The following is a 23,513-nucleotide window of genomic DNA, read 5'->3' on the forward strand; positions in this document are numbered from 1 at the left end:
CAAGATAGTAAGAAGGAAAAATATATGGTTCATGTATTTACCCTTTTGAGATTTGTAAAGGGTACAGAACCTAACAAAACTACCTAACCTAACCTAGCAGTTCCCAGGTCACAAAACGTGATTATTTAACACGAGAATTGTAAAAGAGTACAGACCTTAAACACCCCACCTAACCTAACCTAGTAGCTTCCAGGTAACAAACCCAAGACGGGGGGGCAAGCCCCTGGACCACTCTTCCAAGGTCACAACCTCTAGCCAGTGGGCAAGCCCCACCTGAACCCCATACCCAGGTCACAAAATAAAAGTAAATCATCATGGGCGTAGGAGCATTGGGGCTGGGGTGGCTATAGCCCCCCCCCCCACTTTTTTGCTGAAAATATATTTTTAAACATTCAGATTTACATTTTGTAAATGCATTTCATCTCTGGCAACAGCTCTTGTACAGTCTCACCCTCCCACCCCACTCCCGCCACATAAGTATCATGTTAGTACCCAGCATCATAGTTTCACAGTCCCGTACGTCACTCGTCACTCGCTTAGCTTTACAGAGAGCAGCCCCACTTAAAATGTTTGACCCCCAGTGCATACCGTGCAAACTTATGTTAATCTATCCATCATTAGGCTACCAAACACTATTATAGTAACAAACTACATTATTGATACGCAGTAATAAATTGAAAACATGACACACGTGAACACATGTAGTTGACGAATATCACACAAATAAACATATGCATGAATGTAAATATATATATATATATATATATATATATATATATATATATATATATATATATATATATATATATATATATATATATATACATATATATATATATATATATATATATATATATATATGGGACTATTGGTATTTTATGATTGTTATTGTGATTTGCTTCACTGCACTTAGAGGTACGACTTGACTTGGGGGCCAGGGCTGGCGGGCAAATATGTGTAAATAACTAAGGTTTGTATGGTTAGGAAAAATACAAATTATCTCCGAATTTGTCATTTGTTCCGTAACCGAAATACAAACCACGCTATTTACATTGGGTGACTTACCCCTTAGGAAGGGCGGAAAGTCCCCAGCCTTACTGACTTCGGCTTTGCCCGGGGGCTCCATCCCTCAGTGATTAGCACTTGAGAGAAGGAGCCCCTGCACCTCACCAGTTCCTTGCTGCGCTAGGAACGAGTGGCCTACGTAAGTTGTGTGTGGAGGAAAGTGTGACTCGTCCTATGAAGTTGACCTTGAGACCTTTAGATAGGAATCTAGGATAGGACGTTCCCAATACCACCTCGTCAGGGTATGGGGGACGCAACAGTATTAGCTTAATACTAGGAGCACAAGGAAGCATGGGTTACCTGCAGAGGTCGAGGTCAGCTATGCGAGGACCAGGATGCTGCTACCCCAAGAGATGGGAGAATGAAGAAAGAAGTAAGGGTCAGACATACTCTTTCATTCACACAGACTAAAACCGGGTAACAACGCCCTCAACCTACTGTTACTTGTCCATAAAGGAGCCTGAGGTTAGACCAGCTGTTGTGCAGCCACCACAGGGCCGATAGAAAACGTATCTAGGCTCCTGTGGGTCACGTCCTGCAGGTAGTGGGCTGTGAAGGTCGTCTGACGCTTCCAGACCCCAGCTTGAAGCACCTGCGTCACAGATAAGTTTCTCTTGATGACCAGGGACGTAGCAACACCCCTGACATCATGTGCCCTAGGGCGACGTGACGGAGAAGGGTCTGGATTCAAGGCGTGGTGGATAACCCTTCGAATTCAAGCTGAGATGGTGTTCCTGGTAACCCTCCTCTTCGTCCTGCCTGTGCTCACAAACAATGCTCGCACTTGAGGACGGATTGCAGCCGTTCTCTTCAAGTAGTACCTCAGACACCTCACTGGACATAGTAGCTGCTGGTCTGGGTCGCTTGTTACAGAGCGGAGACTCGCGATCCTGAAAGAGTCGAACCGAGGATCCGGCACTCCAGGATTCTGAGTATTGGCCACAAACTCAGGGACGAACCTGAACGTTACCTCCCCCATCCCCTTGAATGGGTGATGTCGTACGAGAGACCATGAAGTTCGCTAACCCGCTTGGCCGAAGCCAAAGCGAGCAGGAAAGCCGTCTTCCAAGACAGGTGGCGATCGGAGGCCTGGCGTAATGGTTCGAAGGGAGGTCTCTTAAGAGCCCTGAGGACCCGAACCACGTTCCAAGGAGGAGGTCTCACTTCCGACTGGGGGCAGGTAAGCTCATAGCTACGTATGAGTAGAGAGAGTTCTAGCGAGGAAGAAATGTCCACGCCTACAGCCTGAAAGCCAACCTTAAGGCTGAGCGATAGCCTTTCACTGCCGAGACCGAAAGGCGCATTTTCTCCCGCAGATATACGAGGAAGTCCGCTATTGCTGGAATAGTGGCATCGAGTGGAGAGATACCCCTCCCACGACACCAACCACAAAAGACTCTCCAATTCGCCTGGTAGACTCCCTCAGAGGACTTTCGCAGGTGCCGAGACATTCTCTCCTCAACCTGTTGCGAAAAGCCTCTCTCCGTGAGGAGACGCTGGACAGTCTCCAGGCGTGAAGCCGAAGCGAGGCCACGGCCTTGTGAGGGACGTTGGAGTGGGTTGTCTGAGAAGCTCGTGTCGTGGAGGAAGTTCCCTCGGAAGCTCCGTCAGGAGCTGCAGAAGGTCAGGGAACCATTCCGCGTGATGCCATAGCGGAGCTACCAGAGTCTTCGAACAGTTGACCGCTAGTCTGGTCCTGTTGAGCACCCTTCTCATCAGACAGAACGGTGAGAAGGCGTACACGTCGATGTTGTCCCACCGTTGCTGGAAAGCATCTTGCCAGAGAGCCTTGGGGTCCGGGACTGGGGAGCAGTATAGAGGCAGCTTGAAATTCAACGCTGTCGCGAACAGGTCCATGGTCGGGGAACCCCACAAAGTCAGGACTTTGTTGGCTATCTGAGGATCCAAAGACCACTCGGTACTCACTATCTGCGAGGCCCTGCTCAGACTGTTGGCGAGCACATTCCTCTTGCCAGGAATGAAGCGAGCTGATAGTGTTATCGAGTGGACTTCGGTCCACCTCAGAATTTCTACTGCAAGATGGGATAGCTGCTGCGAAAAAGTGCCTCCCTGCTTGTTGATATAAGCCACTACCGTGGTGTTGTCGCTCATCACCACCACGTAATGACCCCGTTGGAACTGTTGAAGAACCAGAAAGACGGCCTTCAACTCTAGCAGGTTGATGTGCAGGCACTTTTCTGATTCTGACCAAAGGCCTGAGGTCATCTGGTTCAGAACGTGCGCCCCCCACCCTTCTTTTGACGCGTCCGAAAACAGAGTCAATTCCGGGGGGAGGACGAGAAGACTCCCACCCTTTCGCAGGTTCTCGTCGACTAGCCACCACCACAGGTCCGTCCGTTCCATAGATCCTATCGGGACCAGAAAGTCCGTGGAATCGGATCCTTGATTCCACCGTACTTGAGCCGCCACTGTAGGGATCTCATCCTGATGCGGCCGTTGGGAACCAGACGAGTCAGGGAGGACAGGTGACCTAAGAGACGCAACCACGATTGGGCGGGAAGCTCTTCTCGCCTGAGGAAGGGTTCCACTACCCTCCTCAGCCTTGCTATCCTGTCATCTGATGGGAAGGCTTTGTGGAGATTGGTGTCTATCAGCATGCCTAGATAAACCAGTCGTTGGGACGGCTGCAGAGAGGACTTCTCGAGGTTTACCACGATCCCCAGATCCTGGCAAAGACCTAGAAGCCTGTCTCGGTGCCGAAGAAGGGTCGACTCCGAGTCTGCTAGGATCAGCCAGTCGTCCAGATAGCGAAGGAGACGAATGCCGTTCCTGTGCACCCAAGATGAAATCAGGGTGAACACTCTGGTGAACACCTGAGGAGCTGTGGAGAGACCGAAACACAGCATCTTGAACTGGTAGATCTTGTCGTCTAGGGAGAATCTCAAGTATTTCCTGGAAGATGGATGGATTGGGATCTGGAAATACGCGTCCTTTAGATCCAGTGTGCACATGAAGTCTAGAGGTCTCACCGCAAGTCTGACCGTGTCCGCTGTCTCCATGCTGAACCGAGTTTGCTTGACAAACTCGTTCAGAGCCGAGAGGTCGATGACAGGTCTCCAGCCTCCAGACGCCTTCTTTACAAGAAAGTGTCGACTGAAGAAGCTTGGGGAGCCGTCGACGACCTCCTGGAGAGCACCCTTCTTGAGCATGGTCTCGACTTCCGCACGAAGGGCCAGCCCCTTTGCCGATCCCGTGGCATAGGAGCTCAACGACACTGGATTCGCTGTCAGGGGAGGTTGAGATGTTATGAACGGGACGCAATAGCCTTGGCCGATCACCGAAACCGTCCAAGCATCGGCCCCGTGTTGCTGCCACCTGTGCACGCAACGTTGAAGGCACCCCCCACAGGTGGACACGCAGGGTTTGCAGCCGCGGCCGCTCCCTCTAGGAGTCTTGCCTCCCCTGGAGGACTTACCGCCCCTCTTGACCTTGGCTGGAAAGGGCTGGGGCTTAGACACCACTTTCTTAGCTGCCGGTGCCTGCTTCGGTGCCTTACGAGGCTGCTGCTGCTGTTGCTGCGGAGCTGGAGGCTTATAGGGCCGAGCTGTAAGGGCCCTATGGAGGAGGGAGTCCGTGCTAGATTTCCTCCACCTCTCAGCCGTTCGCTCCATATCCTGTGGCTCCAACAGATTCTCCCCAAGGAGGGAAGCATGTCTGAGCCTACAGACATCAACGGCGGGAACCTTCGGGTGGAACCTCTCGGTCACCGCATCGCGCCGCTTCAACACCGAGTTGGCCCACAGGGTGGTGACCTGGTGCGCCAAGAACTCGATGGAGCGGGTGCCCGAGAGTAAGAAGGTCTCCAGGGCCTTCCTATTGGTCTCCTTAGACAAGTCCTCGGAGCGCAATAGGATGCCCAGAGTTCCTAGCCATATATCCAGCCACGAAGTGGCCTGCATGGCACACTTCGCGACCTTCTCATGGCTCAGGATCTCCGACGCCGAGAACGACACCTGCCGGGCAGAGAGCTTCTCAAGGGGAACTCCCTTAGCCAGCTCTTCCACGGAGTGATGGAGAGGAAGAGCGAGACTAGACTCACCCAAGATCTCGAAATACCTCCTCTGCTGGAGACGAGGAGGAGGGATGAGTTTGTTCCCGGCAGAGGAACGCCTGGAAGAGGCAAGAATCGCGAGCTGAGCTGGCCCTGGCTCTGGCACTCTTCAATCCCCGAGACCAGGGCAGAGCCGCACTGGTCTTAGGGGCCTTCTGAACGTCGAACACTTGGTCCAGGACCGTGTCCTTGCCTTCTCGGGGGGGGATCACGGGGTCCATGAACCCGTTATGTTGCCTCATCAGGCTCAGGACCTGCCAGAAGGCATGTTCAGATTCCTGCTGGTCTCCTCCTTGCAGGCTGGCAGCTAAGTCTCCTGTCCCCGGAATCTCTTCCTGGGGCGAAGCGTGGACGTTCCCCCGGGGAGCAGCGGGTTCCTGGCGAATCCTTGAAGACGATTTCAGGATGGTCTTGGAGTCCTTGGGTTCCCTCCTGGGAGGGATACAGGATCCCAACAGAGAGGTTCGGAGAGTCCCTTCCGCGCGAGACGATTCTCCTCCATGAAGAGAAGGCTCCCCCCTTGGTGCCGAGGGGAAGACTATCGCCTCACTGGACTCACCCGAGGACGGAAAAGCCTCGTCCACGGGAGAAGGAGAAAACGCCTGCGAAGGGGATGGGGCCTTCCCGACAGACCTCTTAGGAACCAACTTCTCCCTGGGGGAAGTCACCACGAAGTCCACTCCTCTCTTTCTCTTCAGCGGAGGTTTGTTCCCCTGATCGGCGAGTGCTGGCTTCATAACCCTCACTAACGCCCACATCAGAGGACCAAACCAAGTCTGTTGTTCCACGGACACAACGTCCGAAATCCTCGCTGGAGGGAAAGGGATCGGGCGATCCTTCGGAATGGACACCACTGGACCTGCCTGAAAAGGAAAGGGGGAAGAAAGACGCAATGACCTCTCTGAAGTGTCTTCCCTGTCCTGCACAACAGTCCTGCGTTTTGATGGAGGCGATCCAGAGGGCGGTCTGGTAACACGCGTTCCTGCTGCTGTCACTGGCTGTGAAATTCGGCGCGAATGGCGGTCGCGCGAAGGTGAACGGTCGCGCGGGCGCGTGGGCGAGCGGTCGCGCGGGCGAGCGGTCGCGCGGGCGAGCGGTCGCGCGGGCGAGCGGTCGCGCGGGCGAGCGGTCGCGCGGGCGAGCGGTCGCGCGGGCGAGCGGTCGCGCGGGCGAGCGGTCGCGCGGGCGCACAGGCGAGTGGGCGCGAGGGCGTACAGGCAAACAAGCGCGTGGGCGAGCCGGTGAACGAATGCGTTGGCGCGACGGCGAGGCAACGCGTTTCCGCGTGGGCGAGTGAGAACGTTCCGAAGATCGCTGGCGACGTTGGTCAGGAGACCTGTAGCGCGTGGGAGAGTGATTGCGAGCAGGCGATCGGTGGTGCGCTGGCAAACGCTGGCGCGCAGGCAAGCGATGGCGCGCAGGCAAGCGATGGCGCGTTGGCGCATAGTGACGCGTTGGCGAGCGATAGCGCGTAGGTCGCGCAGGCGAACGATCGCGCGAGGGCGAGCTAACAGAGGGTGAACCATGTCCTTCCAGAACCTCTGGGCGACGGCGCGTTGGAGAACGCATGCGCGCAGGCGATAGGTCACGCGGGCGGTCCGGGGATCGCCGATGTTCAGGTGATCGCTGACGCGTAGGAGAACGCTGACGAGCAGGCGATTGTTGAATCGTCTGTGATCGCTGGCGAGCAAGAGGGCGACGCGTGGAATCCTGTGAAGGAACAGTCGGCGCGGCGCGTTCACGAACAGGAACAGGAAGCGCGTAGGCGCGTGGGCGAACATGACAAATTCGAAGATAATTTGTATTTTTCCTAACCATACAAACCTTAGCTATTTACAAAGGGTTATTACTTTTAGCGTAGCTGAAATGGCGAGCCATTAGAATTTAACGAGGGTGTATTACCCCCGCGCTAGTTAGCGGGGGGGTAGGGGAGTGGTAGCTAGCTACCCCTCCTCCCCCTCACACACAGGTGAATACTCACTTTCACTTAGAGGTAGGACTTGTCTTGGGGGACAGGGCTGGCGGGCAAATATGTGTAAATAGCTAAGGTTTGTATGGTTAGGAAAAATACAAATTATCTTCGAATTTGTCATTTGTTCCGTAACCGAAATACAAACCACGCTATTTACAAAGGGTGACTTATCCCTTAGGAAGGGTGGAAAGTCCCCAGCCATACTGGCTTTGGCTTTACCCGGGGACTCAGAATCCGAGTGAGTCGCACTCGAGAAAAGGAGTCCCTGCACCTCACAAGTTCCTTGCACCGCAAGGAACCATGTGGCCTACGTAAGCTTGTGTGTGAAGGAAGAAGTGTGACCCGTCCTAGGCAGTTGACCTGGAGTTCCAGAAGGAACTCTGGGTTAGGACGTTCCCAATACCACCTCGTCAGGGTATGGGGGACGCGACAGTATTGACTCAATACTCGGAACACAAGGAAGCATGGTTTACCTGCAGAGGTTCGAGGTCAGCTATGCAGAGACCAGGATGCTGCTTCCCCGTAGAGGGGATGATGAAGAAAGAAGTAAGGGCCAGACATACATCTTTCGTTCATGCAGACTAAAACCTGATAACAATGCCCTCAACCTTCTGCTACCTGTCCAAAAAGGAGCCTGAGGTTAGACCAGCTGTTGTGTAGCCACCACAGAGCGATAGAAAACGTATCGAGACTCCTGTGGGTCACGCCCTGCAGGAAGCGGGCTGCGAAGGTCATCAGACGCTTCCAGACTCCAGCTTGTAGCACCTGCGTCACAGAGTAGTATTACTCGAAGGCGAGGGACGTTGCGATGTATCCAACATCGTGCTGTAGGGCGACGTGACGGGGGAGGGTCTGAAGACAGGTCGAGATGAATGTCCTTGAGTCCGGGCTGAAGAGGTATACTGGTGACTCTCCCCCCATGTCCTCCTTGTGTTCCCAAATCGGCTGCAACTGAGGCCAAACTGCAGCTGTTCCCAGCGCTAACCTCTCGATTCCTGTACTGGCAAGAAAGAGAAGGTCTTGGGACATCAGACACAGAATGGAGACTCAAAATCTTGAATGAATCGGACCGAAGGGTCGGGACCCTCAGATTCTGAGTCTAGCCAACAACTCAGGAGCGAGCCTGAATGTTGCCTTCCCCTCTTCCTTAGAAAGGGGGGGAGTAGTAAGAGACCAAGAAGATTGCTTACACACTGGCCGTGGCCAGAGTGAGCAGAAGACCCAAGGCGGAATACAATCCGAGGCCTGTCGTAAAAGGGTCTTGAGAAGATCTCTTAAAGGACTAAAAGTCCGAGCCATGCTCCAAGTTGGAGGTCTTCCTCCGACTAGGGCAGGGACGATCGTAGCTTCGCATGAGCGAGGATAGATCCAGCGGGCAGGAAAAAGTTATTCCTTTAAGCCTGAAGGTCAGGGAAAGGCTGAGCGACAGGCTTCATTGCCAAGAGCGGAAAGGAGTTTCCTCCCGCCGAAAGGCAATAAGACCGTTATTGCTGGAGAAGAGGCCTCACGGGAAGAGGTATATCTCCCACGGCACCAACCACCTTAGACTCTTCACTTTGCCTGGGAGACCCCTGTGGATGACTATCGCAGATGACGCGACCTCCGTACCGCGACTGTAGCGGGTTGTCTCTTCTAGAGGAGGAAGCGTAGTGTCTCCAGGCATGAAGCCGAAGCGACGCCCCGGTTCGGGAGAGATGTCGCAGTGTGGTTGCTTGAGTAGTCTGCGCCGTGGGAGAAGCTCTCCCGGGAGTTCCGTCAGGGGAAGCAGAGGGTCCAGAAACCGTTCTGCGCATAGTCCCAGTGGAGCTCTCCCATTGAAAGGTTGACAGACAACCTGGTTTTGTTGAGACCCATTGTCCGCAGACAAAAAGGAGGGAAGACGCAGGCGTCGAAGTTGTCCCACCATCACCGGAATGCATCTTGCCAGAGTCTCGAGGTCTGAGACTGGGGGGAAAACTAGCGGAAGCTTGAGGTTCCAAGCTGTCGCGATCAGGTCCCCCAGACCAGCACTTGCTGGTTACCCAAGGTCAAAGACCCCTAGGTACACTCTCTCTATGAGGCTCTGCTCGGATAGTCTGAGAGAAACATTCCCCTGCCTGGAATGAGAGAGCCGATGGTGGAATTGAGAGAATCTCAATCATCCCGGTATCTCTACTGCAAGATGTGAAGGTGTGAAAATGCGTCCCCTGCTGGTTAGCATGAAGTCGACACGCAACGGGGCGACTTGGCAGGAGCGGTAGGATCTGAAGAGGGGCCAGACTAAGGCCCTTAAGCCTGCCTGAATGATGGAGAGGTATCCTTCAGGTCTTGACCATAGGCCTGGACCGGAACATGCCCCCCCCCCTTTCCTTTGACGAGTCCGAGAACCGCATCAAGAATGTGGGGAAAGGACGAGAATATCCACTACCATCAAGAGGCTCCATAGGTCAACACCCATTGCAGGTTTAATAGTTCCGCTGGTCCCATAGGGCCAGGGAGTCCGGTTAAACATTGCCTGAAGCCACCGGAACTTGGATCGCCCCACATGGAACTTATCCTGAGGCGACCGTTCGGACTATAAACGGGTCAATGAGGAAAGAAGAACTAGGAAACGTTCCAAGGTAGGGCTGAAAACTCTGCTTGACTGAGAACAGGTACTGCGACTCTCCTCAGTCTTGCCACAGTCAACCGAAAGGAAGGCTCGGAGGATGTGGTAACAGAATCTGGCGTCCCCAGGTGGTCACCCATCCAAGTACCGACGTTGCTTAACCTCGCTGGACGGACGAGAAGCGGGGTTTCCAACGTGGTAAGGCGGTTGACTCAATATCATGGCCAGATACTCCAGATGTTGAGGCAGAGGAAGAGAAGGCTCCAAGCAAAATACCATGAGCCCACACTCATGGTCAGCATTCGGAAGCTTTTTCCCGGCGCTGAAGAAGGTCGAAACCCGAGCCTACCGGAGTTGACCAGCCCTCCAAACAGCGGAGGAGGCGGAAGTCTGCACCTGAGCGGCCAAGAGGAAGGCAGGGAGAGTTCTCTGGGGAAACAAACCTGCTATGCCACGGCGGGATAGCCACACTGCATCATAAGCAGGAATACTTGCAGTTTAGGCTGAATTCGACGAGCACCCTGGAAGATGGATGGAATGGAAACTGAAAGTACCCGTCCTTCCGATCCAGGGATAAAGGAGTCCTGTCGCCTCGTTACCAGTCTGATCGATTCTGCTGGTCTACGCTGGCCGAAGTTTGTTCGACAAACTTGATCAGGGCTGAGAGGTCGACTATGGACATCCCCTCTCAGATCCTTCCTTACAAGAAAGGATCGACTGAGGGGGCCGGGGGTGAAGCCGTCGATGATCCTAAGGAAGACCTTCGCCTAAGGTATGGATCATTCTGCCCAACCGGGCAACTCTGCTGATGCTATGGCATAGAGGTTCAGAGACACTGAATTCGCTGACAGAGACGGCAGGCGCGATATCCTTGGCTACTCACAGAGATTGTGCGGGAATGGGCGTCGGGAAGCTGTCATTCGGATGAGTAACCTTAAGCATCCTCCCAGCGAAAAAAAACCTGCAATCCTAGAGTTCGTGAACTCCTTTTAGGACTATGCCCCCCCGGGGGAGTCTCCCGTGCCATCTGTTCCTGACAGGAGGAAACTGCAATTGGACACCTTGTCCCAGTTGTCGTAGCCGATAACTTAGGCCGACGTGGTTGAAAGAAAAGGGAGCTGGAGCCCTGCAGAGTCTGGAAGAAAGCGCCTTGGAGGAGTGAAACCGGAAGTCGATTTACTCCGCACGGCAGATGTCTAAGTCTCTGTCCTTGGGCAAAGACAAAACTCTTCTCAAGGATGGAAGGGTGTCTGAGGTCGTTGACCTCCACAGATGAGACACCCGAAGGAAGCCTTCAGTCAGCGCGTCCAGATGGTACAACATCGAGCTTGTCCGCAAGTAGATACTTAACGACGAAAGGCCAAGGTGCCTGAGCTCGAGAGGAGGAAAGTACCCTTGATCTTCCTGTAGCTTCCTTGAACCAAACCTCGGGCCGTAACCGAGGAGGGAAAGAACCTGGTAAGCTCCCAGAGGAAGAGGTAAGCAGTCATCCCTTGTCCGATGGAGAAATCTTGAACGGAAAGCCCCCCCGCCAAAAATCCTTCCAGGGAGAAGGAGAGAGTACTCGTGCAGGAGAGGGGACCCTCGAGACCGACCTCTTGGGAACCAACTTCGCCCTGGGGGAAGTCACCACGAAGTCCACTCCTCTCTTTCTCTTCAGCGTAGGAGAGACAGCCGCTGGTTTGTTACCCTGGCCGGTGAGTGCTGGTTTCATAACCCTCATTAACGCCCGTGCCAGCGGATCAAACCATGTCTGCTGCTCCAAGGACACAAGAGTCCGAAATCCTCACTAAGGTGAAAGGGATCGGGCGATCCTTTGGAGAGGACGCGACGGTTCCTGCCTGAAAAGAAGGTGGGAAGAATGCTGTACTGACCTGTCTTCGTCCTGCACTACCAACCTGTGCTTGGATGGAGGTGATCCCGAGTGCCGCCTAGGAGCACGCGTCCCTGCTGCTACCACCGGCTGTGGAATTCGCCGCGAACTATGGTCGCGCGAGGGCGAACGGTCGCGCAAAGGCGAATGGTCGCGCGGGCGCGCAGGCGAGCGGTCGCGCGGGCGCGCAGGCGAGCGATCGCGCGGGCGCGCAGGCGAGCGATCGCGCGGGCGCGCAGGCGAGCGATCGCGCGGGCGCGCAGGCGAGCGATCGCGCGGGCGCGCCGAGGGATCGTGCTGCCGCGTAGGTGAAGAAGATCGCTGGCGGTAAGCGATGGCGAGCAGCATGTGTAGGTGAATGATCGCGTGAAAGGGTGCGATGGTGATCAGCATCCGCAAGAGGGCGAGCGTTCAGGGTTGTGCGATGAGGAGCAGCATGCGTAAGCGGGCAATCGTGCAGGGTTGTGCGATGGCGAGCAGCATGCGCAGGTGAATGATCGCGTGAAAGGGTGCGATGGTGATCAGCATCTGCAGGAGGGCGATCGTTCAGGGTGGTGCGATGAGGAGCAGCATGCGTAAGCGGGCAATCGTTCAGGGTTGTGCGATGGCGAGCAGCATGCGCAGGTGAATGATCGCGTGAAAGGGTGCGATGGTGATCAGCATCCGCAAGAGGGCGATCGTTCAGGGTTGTGCGATGAGGAGCAGCATGCGTAAGCGGGCAATCGTTCAGGGTTGTGCGATGGCGAGCAGCATGCGCAGGTGAATGATCGCGTGAAAGGGGCGATCGTTCAGGGTGGTGCGATGAGGAGCAGCATGCGTCAGCGGGCAATCGTTCAGGGTTGAGCGATGGCGATCAGCATCCGCAGTTGAGGGTCGCGCGATGGCGATCAGCATCCGCAGTTGAGGGTCGCGCGATGGCGATCAGCATCCGCAGTTGAGGGTCGCGCGATGGCGATCAGCATCCGCAGTTGAGGGTCGCGCGATGGCGATCAGCATCCGCAGTTGAGGGTCGCGCGATGGCGATCAGCATCCGCAGTTGAGGGTCGCGCGATGGCGATCAGCATCCGCAGTTGAGGGTCGCGCGATGGCGATCAGCATCCGCAGTTGAGGGTCGCGCGATGGCGATCAGCATCCGCAGTTGAGGGTCGCGCGATGGCGATCAGCATCTGCAGTTGAGGGTCGCGCGATGGCGATCAGCATCCGCAGTTGAGCTAGTAGCTGGCGAACCATGTTCCTTCAGAAGTGTTGGAGAACGTTGGCGTGCCAGCTGTAACACACGTGGGCGATCCGGAGATCGCTGGCGAGCTGATGATCGCTGACGAGCTGACGATCGCTGGCGAGCTGATGATAGCTGACGAGCTGATGATCGCTGACGAGCTGATGATCGCTGACGAGCAGAAGGCTACGCGTGGAAGCCTGCGCAAAGAAGAAGAGTCCTTGACCCCGACCTGAACCGAAGTTCTAGATCGCGAGGGCGAACGTGGGCGCACAGGGCACGTAACAGGAACCGCAGGGAAGATCATCTTGAAAGCGCTGACGAACAGGAGAGCGCTGACGAACAGAAGGGCGCGCAGGGAAACCCTGACACGCAAGGGAAGAACCCCCGTGGGGGCAACCCTTTGCCCCGAAGGGATCGTTGTCCGCCGGGAGACTGATGTCCGTCGGAAGACCGCTGTCCGTCGGGAAGACCGCTGTCCGTCGGGAAGACCGTTGTCCGTCGGGAAGACCGTTGCCCGTCGGAAGACGAGATTAGACTGCTGTCCATCTGCACCAAGACGGAAGATCGAGAAAAGAAGTTGTAGGCTGCAAACGGAGATTCAAAAAGGCGCCTCAAGCACCCTTATAGGGAGATGAGAGGCCCTTACGACGAGGCCTTACGGCGAGGGAGGCCAACAGCAACAGCAACAGAAGAAACCTCCGAAGAGGAGTCTCTATGAGTGTATTCTCTCGCGAACGAAAGAGAAACACTTCGTGGAAGAGACTGGTCAGCCAGTGACCTAAAAGGAGCAATCCTCCGAAGAGGAGCTCCTGCAGTTGCCCAGCCCCTTGAGCGAAACTGCAGGTGCGACCGCTCAGCACCAAGAGCATAGTCGCACGAAAAAAAGGCAAGAGAAAAACCCCCCAAAAGAGGAAAAGCTCAAGCCTGGACAGGAAAAAACTTCCCTCGGAAGGAAAGTTATCCGCCCAAGGAGGCAAGCCTCCTGACTGTTCTAAAATGAACTGGAGAGCTGTCCGTCGACACGGGAGTACTACCAGTAGAAGGAGACACGCCCCTGACGACAATACAAGGGGGGAGGCAGCAACAGCCGAATCCCCAGGACTCAACCAGACAGCTCACACCGTTGCTATATTACAGAAACGAACTAGATCGGTAACTGTAAAAAAATAAAACAAATAATATTAGTACACATTCATTCCCCCGGGAAGGCTCCGAAGAGGAATCCCGAGGAAAGGAACAAGAATTACACAACAGGCACGTGCCCTCACAACCACTTACACTCGCGGAAGGAGAGCTGTAACCAAAACAGAATTATAACAATTATAATTATGTAACTATGTAATTATGTAATTTAAAAATGAATGAACACTAAAGAAAAAAACGAAAACCCCGAAAGGAATCGTTCTACAAGCTGAAAAATTAACAACTACAATTAGATTCATAAACTAATTGAGACAAAATGTACGGCGTAGCAACCCCACCCACACGGGAAGGAAGCTACAAGGGCGTAGTAAAACATAGTAAAAGGGTGAACGACCTCAAGAGAGAGAGAGAGAGAAAGACCGAAGTCAAACTCGATCGCAACCCATAAAATTAGGCCGTGGTGGCCTAACTGCCGAGGCCTCCACGTAGATATCGTACACTACACACACACATCTGAAAAGGAAACTTACTTATTTCTATACTCAAATATATATACAAACATGAAAACATGTTTACATATATATTGAGTAAAAGAAAAGTAAGCGATTAAGTAAAGACAAAACAGACAATGGCTGCCAAGCGAGGACCAAGACAGAGACGTCTGTCACAGTCCGAGCCAAAAGTGAAAGTGAGTATTCACCTGTGTGTGAGGGGGAGGAGGGGTAGCTAGCTACCACTCCCCTACCCCCCCGCTAACTAGCGCGGGGGTAATACACCCTCGTTAAATTCTAATGGCTCGCCATTTCAGCTACGCTAAAAGTAATAACCCTTTGTAAATAGCGTGGTTTGTATTTCGGTTACGGAACAAATGTGTTTTAGAAACACGCGCTGGAGAACGCGGGCGATGTTGTGCAGGAACAAGCTGAGGATCGCGAGAGCGCTCAGGAGACTGATGGCGCGCAGGGCGCACAACAGGAACTGCAGGATATTCGGAGACCACAGGGGAGCGCTGGCGAGCAGAAGGGCGATGGTCCTCAGAAGAGCGCTGACGAACAGAAGAGTGCTGACGATCAGAAGAGAGCTGACGAGCAGGAGAGCGCCTGTGCGCTAACACTGCAGAAGGGCGAGCAGGGGAACGCTGGCGCGCTCGGCGCTCTTCAGGAACAACAGGTTGAAGGATGTCCTTAGGAGAGCGATGGCGAGAAGAAGGGCGAACATCAGGAGAGCGCTGGCGAACAGGAGATCGCTGACGAACAGGAGAGCGCTGACGAGCAGGAGAGCGCCTGTACGCTAACACTGCACGTGTAAGGGAAGAATCCCTTTGCCCCGAAGGGACCGTTGCCCGTCGGGTGACGAGGTCAGGTTGCTGAACATCTGCCCCAGAAGGTGAAGGTCTGGAAGGCGTAGGAGACCGATCCCCAGAGAGGTCTAATGAAGCTGGAGCTGCAGGCTGTTTACGGCGAGGAGAGTCCCCTTCGGAGGAAGAAGATCCAAAAAGGCGCCTCTTAACACCCTTATAAGGAGACGGGAGGCCCTTGCGACGCAGCGGACGGTGAGCCTTACGGCGAAGGCGGCCACGAGGAAGATCGTCAGGACCATCAGTCCTCCGAAGGGGAGTCTCAGTCAAAGCACTCCCCTTAGAGGGAAGCTGGACAGCAGAAGAGCCCGTAGGACTCCCTTCCCCCTTCGAAGGATGTACGGAAGGGGGAGGAGAGCCGTCAGCACCAACATCCCCAACTGCACCTGCAGAGGATTGCCCCGCCCCGTTGGAGGCCTCTGCCACCACGACGTCGACGATAGACAGAGGATCTACCTCTGCTATCACCGGCGACTGCTTAACGGCAGCCCCCAACTGGACAAGGTCAATCAGGGCAACCCTGGAGGGCAAGCCCTTAAGCCCCAGGGAAGCCCAAATCTGAAAAAGATCATCATTAGACAGAGATTCATCAATAACCTCCCCCGGAGGAGGAGGAGGAACCGCCCCGCTATGGGAGGCGACGCCCTCTCCCCCCACCCAAGGTCGGGAAACAGAACTAGGGCCTGCGCTCCCATTCGGCCGACTCTCCTTAGGAGCCGAACGAGGGGGAGCTTCGGAGGAGGTTTGGGCGGCGAAAGAAGAGTCCCGAGAACCTTCCTCCTTCAAGGCAACCCCGGAAGGAGAACGGTCTCTCTTGGACTTCTTCTTACACCGGCGGCCAAACCTCTCCCACTGGGAGGCAGACCACTCCCTGCACTCACTACACTTATTTTCCTGATCACACCGTCGGCCTCGACACTGCGGGCAAAGGGTGTGAGGATCCGTGTCCATGGCCGACATAAAAGTACCACAAGGGCGGCGGGCAATTCCAGGCCACGTACGCATAGTAATAATAAAGGTGGTCAACTTCTAACACACACACACAACTGAAATAAAAAGCAGAAAAAAGATTAAAGGCTGTCAACGAGGACGATGGACAGACACGTCTGTTCATCGCCGGAGCCAAAAGTGAAGTGAAGCAAATCACCGGTGTGTGGGGGGGGAGGGGTAGCAAGCCATCCCTTCCCCTACCCCTGCTAACTAGCGCGGGGGTAATTAACCCTCGTTAAAAACTATTGGCTCGTCATTTCAGCTACGCTAAAAGGTAAACCCAATGTAAATAGCGTGGTTTGTATTACGGTTAAGGAACAAATATGATTTTGTTTTTGATACAATATGCTGTCAGATGCCAGGAAATCGCATCTGAGGGTATTTCATCATAAAAATTTTCTGGGGGAGACCCCCAGACCTCCCCCCCCCATACCTTCGTGCCTGCGGCTCCGCCTTCAGTGTTATTTCAAACTTTAGCCCCCCCAAACAGGAAAACGCTCCTACGCCCCTGATCATGAATAAATCCTTACATTATGATAAAGTACATCATGAATAATCTTATGATTGACAGTTCCGTCTTTTTCTTTTTTTTTCTCTTGGTAGTCTTTACTGAAGCGTTGTATTAGTAAAGTTTGTCTTGTGTAATTCTATAATACTACCAAATTTTGAAACAGATTGTACTTTCTCTTGCCCTTTTGTCACTACAGGCGTTCCTGTTGTAGTCGATCCCACAAATAGCTAGAGTACTCGCAAAACTTTTCCTTAAGAATTACTGTAAATTATGTCTTTGAGCATATTCAACCACTAGTCCAATACCACCACTAGCAAAATAATTAAAAAATTCTTCATAACCAACATTGCACAGCACAAAATCCGTAGGAATTGGGGTTTTGTCCAAAAACCAAAGAAAGGCCAGCAACTGCCTTTGTCATAGTTACAACAAAATAAAATGGCAGTTTTCCTTCATTATACGAAGTATTCAGTCAAACACAGATATCAGTGAACGTTAAGGTAATTTTATTACTCCGGTGCAATCCAAGTAAAACTTGGTTTTCGACTGAAGTCGTTCCTAATTGGTTAAAACCATAATGTCATAATAATGTCACAGCTCTCAGCTAATAAACTGTAATTGGAACTGCTCATGTTTGCGTAAGAAAGTATGATAAAGGGCTCATTAAAAGTAAACATTGCCATAGAGGAAACGTCTCTCCCAACTAAAGAATATTTCCAAGTAAAAACTTATCAAACTCATTTAATTCCACCTCGTTCAATCTCTCTTTTAAAAAATATACTGTTTGTATAGCTTTTCACGTTCTCTTTCCATGTAGGTGATTATTATTTTAATATAGTGTGCAGCATCCTTCTGAAGTTTTACCGAGGATCCCCATATTTTGTGCAATTTTTCGTGGATTTATTAAGTGTCTCAGAAAATAATGTATAGAGAAGAAAAGGTGAATTTTATCATTATTTATCAATTCGCCAATAAATTTTCCCCACCCAAAACCATGGTTCCCACTAGGTGTCCCCCATTACTGTAGGATATATCAAGGTATATTTTATCAACTCTTTATTTACGAGGGAAATAAAGTTCATTTTAGACATAAACAAATCTTTCTATGAATACCCCAGTTTTCTTTATAAGTAAAGATTGTCATGTGTTTTACTATAATAATACCTTTTGGGGACCTATTTTTGGGATTAGCTTCTTATTTGACTAGAAATTAAAGTATCATATATTTACTTTACTTTTTACGGAGAAAATATGGTTTATCTTTATCCGAAACACGATATTATGAGGCTAGTTTTACGATTTAAAAAATAATATGATCTAGTGTTACCTTACCATATGTGAAGCAGGTTAGGAAGCTAACATTATGGCAGATTAGGGAGGTGTAGCAAGCAGGACATAGTAGCCCCGTCCCTGGGAAGCAAATAGGCTAGGGTACAGCTCCTTGGTTAGGTTAGGTGGGGAACCTTAGGTTAGGTGACGTTCTTGAGTTTGCTTCACTTTTAAAATGTGATTTTTCTGTCATAACTTCTGGAATTTTACAACCTCTAAAATTTGAAAATATGCGTTTTACCTATTTACATCAGAACAGTTCAAAGTGCCTATTAACACATCAGAAATACTTCTTAATTTCTTCATTAAGAATATTGTACTACAGTAAATATATACCAACAATTTAATTATTGGCCAGTACGTCCCAACCAAACTATACAAGCTCCAATAAATGATTTATGCAGGTTAACGCTAAATACGGTAAAGTTTTGGATTCAACCAAATTGGGAAATGTATTATATTAATATATTTTCCTAGTAAAGCACGTGATAACAAAACACTTCTTCTCAATACATTATTGTCGCTAATGCATACTTAGAGAAAAAAAATATTTCAGGAATTGAAGGTCTTGACTTTTTCTAAGTTTAGTGTATATCTTTCCATGGGCACGCAAGGTAGCTCTTGTTCGTTTGTATGTCTGTTTTCATCTTACTTGGCTCCGCCCCATTGCGTAATGTGACAATATTTACTTGAATGCGCATTTGCTCCTCCCACTAATGTCGCTCCTCCAATCAAAATACTACTGGGTTCTTTTCAAGGGTTATTATTGGACGATTCATTGGTCTCTCAGTCTTGTTTCAAGGATCTGTTTTTCGTGCAATATAACATTGTAAACGATACTATGTTGTTTTTTTCCCTATTTCATTATGGGAGAAACCCGTGATTGTCGTTTGTTTTCGGTTTTCAAAAGTTCCGGTTTCTATATTTTCATCACACGTCATTTTACTGTCATGGATCCTCCGGTACGGTTGTGTGAAATATGTCGTTATTCCTATTTTGATGTGATCGGCCGATTTCATGGGAATTATAATGGAACTCCTGAAGTAGTGAATCGTTTTCTAAGGGAGCATTCCGTATTACCTTTAAGTGTCCAGTGTGGTAAATGTGATTCGCCTTTACATTTTCGTGAGGATAGACATGTGTGGTATTGTACCAAATCTGAACGTATTCCAGTACTTGATGATTCAGAAGAGGGTCAACCACAACCTTCCACATCTTCATCGTCATCTTCCGTTTAAGGTAAGAAGTGATTTAACAAAATATATATATTCAAATTTACCCCTGGTTAAAGGGGGGGTTGCAGGGGGGGCAAAGCCCCCCCCCGGTAGGGGTACAGGGCCCCTAGGTTAGGTTAGGTGGGTTTGTTAGGTTCTGTGGTGCCCTGAAAATTACTGTGGCCTTAAGGGGGGGTCGCAGGGGGGGCGAAGCCCCCCCCCCCGGTAGGGGTACAGGGCCCCTAGGTTAGGTTAGGTGGGTTTGTTAGGTTCTGTGGTGCCTTGAAAATTTCTGTGGCCATAAGGGGGGGTCGCAGGGGGGGCGAAGCCCCCCTCGGTAGGGGTACAGGGCCCCTAGGTTAGGTTAGGTGGGTTTGTTAGGTTCTGTGGTGCCCTGAAAATTACTGAGGCCTTAAGGGGGGGTCGCAGGGGGGGCGAAGCCCCCCCGGTAGGGGTACAGGGCCCCTAGGTTAGGTTAGGTGGGTTTGTTAGGTTCTGTGGTGCCTTGAAAATTACTTTGGCCATAAGGGGGGGTCGCTGGGGGGCCCTACCCCCCTCCCCCCCGGTAGGCCTAGTTAGGGGTATGGGGGAGGGGTGCTGGAACATTAATTATTCATTTATTGCAAATATCATTCAATGCCCCAACACCCTCCCCCCCCCTTCCCCCACCCAAAACCCCGGTTCCCAAAGGGTGTCCCCCATAATTGGTGGGATGAACTAGGGTATACATAGTAAATCTCTAAATCGGTTGGTTTGCAGTCAAAATAAACGTTAAATTCATTGAAACCACACTATTTCTGATGCAACAAATATATTTTTATTGCATTTTTCCAAATTTGGCTGAAACTAAAAATTTACCCTAAATACTTTTTAACAAATTTATCAGTCAAGCTTTACTTCAAGAGGCTTTAAACTCTACGATAATAAAAGGCAATAACATAACATGGAAGTTAATGCGTGCCTGAAACCTGAACAGGCCACATTTTAGGTTGATATACTTACATGTGACAAAATACATATTAATATGTTAGTGGAATATTTTAAAAATAGTACTCATATATGCTCACCTACAATATGACGGCCACAGTTTGATGTATGTAATGTAACAACTACCAAGTGTTACTCTTACTTGACGAGTGCTCTCAGGTCTCCCGAAATAATTGTTTTTATTTGCTATTTCGTCAACATCTCACGAGTGACATGACAGTGAAAACCTATAATAATAATAATAATAATAATAATAATAATAATAATAATAATAATAATAATAATAATATTGTTATTATTATTATTATTATTATTATTATTATTATTATTATTATTATTATTATTATTATTATTATTATTATTATTATACAGACTACAGAGGGACTGTACTACGTTGCAATATGTGTCTAGAGGCAGACGATAGAAAAACATCGGGAGAAACAGAAAGGATTACATATGGTCTTTATTAACATGGAGAAAGCATACGATCGAGTGCCACGTCCCTGAGAAATACGTAAGAATCACCCAAGTTATGTATGAAAGAGCAGAAGCAAATGTTAAGAGCAGTATAGGCCTAAGAGAAAGTTTCCCAGTAAATGTGGAACTACATCAATGGTCTGCATTGAGCTCTTCCCTATTTGATCTGGTCATGGATGTAGTAACACAAGGTATTAGAGATCAGTCTCCTTGGTGTATGCTTTTAGCTGATGATGTTATACTGTGTAGCACTAGGCGACAGGTAGTAGAAGAGAAACTGGAGGAGTGGAGAAGAGAAATGGAAAATAGGGGATTGAAGATCAGCAGGAAAAAGACAGCGTATTTGAGATTAAAAAATCGCGAGAATGGGGAAATTAGTTTACAAGGAGAGAGATTGAAAAGAGTTGAAAATTTCAGGTATTTGGGATCAACAGTTGCAGAGGATGATATTATGGAGGCAGAAATAAACCACAGAATACAAGCAGGATGGAAAAATTGGGAAAAGAAGTGCGTGGAGTACTATGCGACAGGAAAATAGGGGTTAAGTTGAAAGACAAAGTACACAGGACGGTTGTGAGACCGGCAATGATGTATGGAGCGGAGACGTGGGCAATAAAGAAGACAGAAGAGAAGATGGATGTGGCAGAGATGAGAATGTTGAGATGGATGTGTGGGGTGACAAGAAGAGATAATATAAGGAATGAGGTAATTAGGGGTACCACAGGAGTTAGAAAACTATCAGAGAAGATCAAAAAAAGTAGACTGAGGTGGTACGGTCATACCATGAGAAGAGATTAACAGTATATTGGGAGAGTGATGGAAATGGAGGTACAGGGAACGAGAAGGAGAGGGAGACCAAAGCGAAGGTGGATGGACTTTATCAAGGATGACCTTCGATCAAAGGGATTAACCGGTGATGAAGTGTGGGACAGAGGTAGATGGAGAAAGCTCACCAGAAACATCGACCCCACATAGAAGTGGGAAAAGATGTAGACAAAGAATAATAATAATAATAAAACCTGTTCCAGCAATCTTAAAAAATGGGGCTCGGAAATTCGGAATTCGGAAAACATGACCAAAGCAGCTGGGACCAGAGGGTTCTATAGCTCCCCCCCCCCCCACCCCCACCCCTTGAAGCTGACGTAAGTTATTTGGAGCTATTTTTCATATATTTTAAATAATTGTCTACTTATAATTAATTATATAAGTTGAAAATGCTCAACAGCAACCCGATGCAATATATAAAATATTTCAGCAGTAATCTTTACGATTACTTTTAGTACATGACTATACATTTCTGATAAACTCAAAGACTATATGGATAAACTCATCAGCTGACTACCTCTGAATTACGTCTGTAATTATTGGAACGCCTGTAGGCTACCTTTCCGTTCTACTATCACCCAACAACAATTCTTGACTCGCCGAATTGTAATTAGTCTCTTCACTTCTTGAAACATGATTCATATCAGTAACACAATATCTTTATTTCAATCTCATATATAACAAATTTTAGCACAAAAGAGAGAGAGAGAGAGAGAGAGAGAGAGAGAGAGAGAGAGAGAGAGAGAGAGAGAGAGAGAGAGAGAGAGAGAGAGAGAGAGAGAGAGAGAGGGATGATTTCAATCTACCACATCACATACTTCATTATTGTAGCAACTACTTAGCAGATGTTGATTATTTAGTTTTACTTTCATCCAAGTTTGGGGTTTTCGTAAAATCCAAGCTTTTTATCGTGAAATCTTGTTAATTTTTTTCTTAATAGACATTTTTCCGAAGAAAATCCTGATTTTAATTTCTTTGAAGATTTTCCTCTCTTCCGTTTACATCCTATTATTATTATTATTATTATTATTATTATTATTATTATTATTATTATTATTATTATTATTATTAGCTAAGCTACAACCCTAGTTGGAAAAGCAAGATGCTATAAGCCCAAGGGCTCCAACAGGGAAAAATAGCTCAGTGAGGAAAGGAAATAAGTAAATAAATAAACGATTTAAAAACAAACATTTGAAAAACATTAACAACATTAAAACATATATTTGATATATAAACTATAAATGGACTTATGTAAGCCTGTTCAATATTAAAACATTTGCTGTAAGTTTGAACTTTTGAAGTTCTACTGATTCAACTACCCGATTAGGAAGATCATTCCACAATTTGGTCACAGCTGGAATAAAACTTCTAGAATACTGTGTAGTATTGAGCCTCATGATGGAGAAGGCCTGACTATTAGAATTAACTACATACCTAGTATTACGAACAGGATGGAACTGTTCGGGAAGATCTAAATGTAAAGAATGGTCAGACTCATTAAAAAAATCTTATGCAACATGCATAATGAACTAATTGAATGACGGTGCCAAAGATTAATGTCTAGATCAAGAATAAGAAATTTAATTGACCGTAAGTTCCTGTCCAACAAATTAAGATGAGAATCAGCAGCTGAAGACCAGACAGGAGAACAATACTCGAAACAAAGTAAAATGAAAGAATTAAAACACTTCTTCAGAATAAATTGATCACCAAAAATTTTGAAAGACTTTCTCAATACGACCATTTTTGTGCAGTTGAAGAAGAAACATACCTAATGTGTTTCTCCAAAGTAAATTTGCTGTCGAGAATCACACCTAAGATTTTAGAAGAGTCACACAAGGTTAAACAAACATTATCAATGCTGAAATCAGGATGTTGAGGAGCTACGGTCC

At 49.4% G+C, this 23,513-nt stretch overlaps 1 long non-coding RNA gene across 1 annotated transcript in view; it reads right to left on the minus strand.

Moving 5' to 3' along the window:
• The window catches only part of LOC137622215 (uncharacterized), a 209,814-nt gene extending 189,282 nt beyond the window's left edge, over positions 1–20,532 (minus strand). The window contains exon 1 of the long non-coding RNA XR_011040385.1: positions 20,400–20,532. This is a non-coding gene — a long non-coding RNA (uncharacterized lncRNA). The remainder of the gene's footprint in view (positions 1–20,399) is intronic.
• Positions 20,533–23,513: the final 2,981 nt, after the last annotated feature.

Source organism: Palaemon carinicauda, chromosome 2 (assembly GCF_036898095.1).
Source record: "Palaemon carinicauda isolate YSFRI2023 chromosome 2, ASM3689809v2, whole genome shotgun sequence".
NCBI classification, from domain to species: domain Eukaryota; kingdom Metazoa; phylum Arthropoda; class Malacostraca; order Decapoda; family Palaemonidae; genus Palaemon; species Palaemon carinicauda.